The 4,538-nt window shown below is 37.7% G+C and overlaps 1 long non-coding RNA gene across 1 annotated transcript; it reads left to right on the top strand.

The window, feature by feature from the left end:
* The first annotated feature begins 3,172 nt into the window (after window positions 1-3,172).
* Window positions 3,173-4,091, top strand: LOC137473340 (uncharacterized). Its single transcript, XR_010998694.1, has 2 exons — window positions 3,173-3,582; window positions 3,876-4,091. It is a non-coding gene; the product is annotated as an uncharacterized lncRNA (long non-coding RNA).
* The last annotated feature ends 447 nt before the right edge of the window (window positions 4,092-4,538 follow it).

The following is a 4,538-nucleotide window of genomic DNA, read 5'->3' as shown; positions in this document are numbered from 1 at the left end:
CAAATTTCCAGTCTCTGATATCAGAACAAACAGAAGTTAAATTGAAAACTACATCTACTCTTTAATTATTTTATGATTCTTTTCACATAAATTGCTTGCATTTAAGCTGCCTAAAATCTCTCCCAGAGATCTTTTTTTATGATTTGCTATAGCAACACATCAAGAAGCAAAATTTTTAGTTTACTGTGTACCTAAGTTATAAACCCACATTTTACAGATTCTGACATAATAGGTAGTCATTATTTACTTTATTAACTCTATTTTTTTTCCCTTCAAAAAGGCTGCTATGCCTTTTGGAACTGGAGAGGGAGCAAGTCTTTTCCATGTGTTCATCCAGGTAAAGTCCTTGACGGGAGAAGCACAACATGCCAGTGACATGTGGGCAATAAAATTCCTACATTTTCTTAGGCTCCTCAGGGTGTCCTTGGCACCCATCCACATCCCAGATAATTTTTCCTTTTTCCCATTCCCACTGGCTTGTAGGACCCTGAGATATTTACCCAGGCTGATTGTTTCACCAGTAGACTACTGGTGAACTTGCTCTTGTTCCAGTAAAGTCACCTGGTTCTGAGAAGCGCTGGAGATCCACTAATTAATATCACTAACAGCACCAAAGTGACTCCTGGGAAGCACAGCAGTGGGAAGACAAATATTATGGTAATAAGTATAAATGATTTTACGAGCAAAGATGAGAATATCCCTTATATAATTCTCTCAACTTTTAGCTATTTTGATATTAACTTAGAACAATGTAGCATACTTCAACTATTTTGTGGATAGTCAAAATATCCTGTTCCAATTTTTTGCTAAAAAGTAGGCAAAGAGTATATAATAGCCACTTATATGGCTTGCTTCTGCTTCTTCTGAAATCCAAAGGGACTTTCCTTTGGATGCAATAGATTTTGAATTAAGGCTGCTTTAATAAAGCTGAGGATCTGGACTTGGCCAGTTCTGGAGATGGGAAAATGGAAGAAAAGCTCATTTGGTCTTAGACATCTATTTATTTCAATGAAAGTGATGCTAAATTTAAGGTACCAGCCAAAAGTTGCTTTACTCAAACACTATGTTTCAATATAACTCTTTATGTAAATTTGAGAATGTTATGACTCCTTAATAAGCATTTAGTTAAAAAAATCAAGACGTTCACATTCTATATTTCTTTTCTAACCATAGATCTCATGAGGATTTTAACAGCAGTTTAAAGTTAATATAAATATTTCTTGCTCCTCGTGGCCCCTCTAAGTTCAAATTCAGCATGCTCACTGCTGCTCTTCATGAATTAAATTGCTCATAATTCCCCATTCATTCAAGAGGAACCTTATAATCTAATGGAAGCCATTAAATTGAACAGCCCAGTCCCATTTAGCTGGCAATCATCAAAAAGGAAATATGTCAAACCAAATAATGAGATGAAATAATCAGACAGCTATAAGAATGTACGTAGATTGCACTGTTTGAAGCCTATTTTAAAAGGTAGGACAATTTATGTCCCCTATATTCCATTATAAACCTCCAAATTCAGAAGTATCTGACACTGAATACACTCACAAATTTCTGTTTGAAAATTGTTATGGAAAATTTCCATCAAGGCATTTCATCAGTGCTATCTAGTCCTTAGAGTAAGGAAGAAGGCACTTAAAAACCTGAGATTTTCCCCAGTATTAACGTGTGTTGAGTCCATCTTTTTTAGTCTTGTGTCTTCTGCTCTAGGGCTTCCCAGCAGCTTGCTGACTCTGATATGCATTTCCAAGAGCAGAGTCATCTTGACAAAAAGGCATGTAGGAATCTAAGGAGCCAAGTTCTCTGCAGTGTAGGTCTACTGAGAGCTGTGGAAACTTACTGATTCTCACCACCTGGAAACCACACTCCATCCTTAATTGTTGCTGTCTTTTCTCAACCAAACAGTTCTGATTTCATATGTGTAGCCCTGGGGGCATGGGGGAGCTGCTGTATGAAACTCTTAGCCCTAGAATTTTGGATACATAATTTTTGATATACTGCATGGTAAATTCATCAGTCCCCTTCCTATACAGTTTGCTATAAAAAGTGGATTACATAATTGCCAAGAAGAGATAGCTCCAAGTATCTAAAGTACACTTTTGCAACAAAGCCTGTGGCTGTAGCTCTGTGGTTCCTTCACAGGAACTCGTACAAAGTGAAATAACATTCTGTCTTACCTGTCTTCATGGTTAGATAATGCAAAGAGTATCTGCGCTGTGTACCTAGTGCAGGTAGTTGTTTTTTCTATTTGTAACAGAGCATGAGATTGTCTTCCAAAATGCACTTGGGGTAGAGTCACAGCTTCTCTTTACTAAATCATGCCTGAAACTCCCCCATCAGCAGGTTTCTACATAGGCACTTCTGATTCATATGGCAGTACAGTCGAGTTGTAATTGGCATATGCACTTAAAAAGGGAAAACTGTGACCACATCCATCTAGAAATAAGCCCTGACTTTTTAAAACATTACACTGAATCATTAGGAGATGCTATGCTATCTTGCTCAGTCTTCATATGCTAGGGAAAAGAACCACCTGAATAGCTCATCACTCAAATAAAATGATCTATTAAGGATGTGGCCTTTGGTTTGCAAATGCAGGCAAAAAGCTGACACAAGTGGAAAGGAAACAATTGCCCCAGTGGGAAGCATGTGGGTGCCATGCAGAGTGCTTTTGTGACCCACACAGTGGCTGCAGCCGGCATCAGGCCAAGCAACTATTCTTCTACCCTTGAAAACATGACAAAAAGTTAGATGGCAAAAAAGTGTACAGCTCCCCACTCCAAGAAAATTCAGTCATAAAGGCCTGTGTGTTTAGCAGTAAGAAAATCAGGGCTGCAAAGAAATTAATTGCCTTTAAAAGAAGTTAAAGATGAAATACTAATATAACCAAAGATATCAGCTGCAATGAATCACCGGATTTCTTGGTTATTTGACTGACTTGATCCATTTTACCTTGAAATGTTTTTATAAAATGCACACTGATCAATTTAATCGGGGCAAGACATTCACTGAAAGAATAAATTTGTGTCAGTGTGTGAGTGACAGTAATATATTTCTGGAAATAATAGTGAAGAATAATACTAAAGAATGCAGAAGAATAAAGTGTTCCTTTCTTAAGACATAAGCCAAGGCATAAGCATTGAGGAAATGGTTTGATGTCATAATGGGAGGTAAACACTGCACTGACAATATCAGGGTCAAAAAAGTGCAAAATTAAATAAAGAGATGAGAGTATATTTGAGACTAAGAAGGAATATATCTCTGATAATCTTTCTTTGTCTTTTCCTTTTGTCCTTCATGTTACTCAGAAACAGCTTTCTGTTATTCAAAATCAGAATCAGGCTCCTGCTACATAAATATTACTTGTTTCTTTCCAATCTCAAACATTAGAAATATTTTTCTGGTTTAGAGTGCATTATTCATCCTGGATAATCAGTGATGATGGTTTCAGCCTTGATTTTTCTCTCTCAAGTGGCAAAGGGTAAAAGTAGACATGGAGATGCCATATCAGGGTGACCAGACTTGCTCCTGGACACCAGCCTCCTCCATGGGGTCATCAAGCAGCACCAGCTGGCATTTCTGGTATAGACTGAGGGGCTTGTGGGACACTGGATTTTTTTTTTTAATATTATCTTTTATTAACTGAGTCATCTGGAAAGGTTTGTGGATATTTATACACCCAGGGAGATGGGACAGGAGACTGGAACCATCCAACTACCAGCAAATGCAACTTCACATTCAAACCAGGCCTGTCAGAAACTCTTGTTCAGAAACACGTTTACACAGACTGCTACTATTAGATATTGTTCTTACAGGATCAGTCATGAATTCAGCAATAAGAATGGGCAACACTGTCTTTTTCTATACCTCTGCAGATGTGTGTGGACAGAGCCAACAAGAACTATGTGAAGTTGTAACTGGAGAAACAAGGTGACTCATGGGCAGCATAGGTGAAAAGCTTTCAAGACAGGTGAAAAAAAGAGTCAGTTGTGAAGAATCCCAACAAATTGAGACATACAGCATTTTATAAACCAAAACTTTGCACGTGTAAACCTCTGCACAAATGGTAACTGGCTCATCTTCATAACACTCTAGCAAGCTTCTCTCTTCCATTGTAAGATAGAAACTTGAAACAAGTAGATTAATTACCCAGTATGATAGATCAGTGGTATAACCAGGACCAGAATGAAACAATTCCCATTTCCCTCTTTAAAACAAAACAGAGCACACAATTCGTTGGGCTTTCCATCTTTGCCAAATTTGAGCATCTGAACGCTATCCATGAGGACCACGTTGCACTCAGTGGAATTTGTTTCACCCACAAACATGATGACCTCTGGCTATCAGCATGTATTTGTCTTATATAGGACCATAAAATGTTTTTTTTATTATTTGTTTCTTTGATCTGTTTTGTTTAAAGATCTTTACTGATCTACTGTAGTGACACTGTTGGCCTGCTTTCCCTTCTTGCACAATGACCAGCTCTCTCATGTACTGATATTTTGCAAGTATAACTCTTTAGCTGTTTCTAGGAGATA

Source organism: Anomalospiza imberbis, chromosome 4 (genome assembly GCF_031753505.1).
Source record: "Anomalospiza imberbis isolate Cuckoo-Finch-1a 21T00152 chromosome 4, ASM3175350v1, whole genome shotgun sequence".
Taxonomy (NCBI): Eukaryota; Metazoa; Chordata; class Aves; order Passeriformes; family Viduidae; genus Anomalospiza; species Anomalospiza imberbis.
The sequence above is the reverse complement of the archived record's forward strand: the minus strand, read 5'-3'. Positions and strand labels throughout refer to the sequence as shown.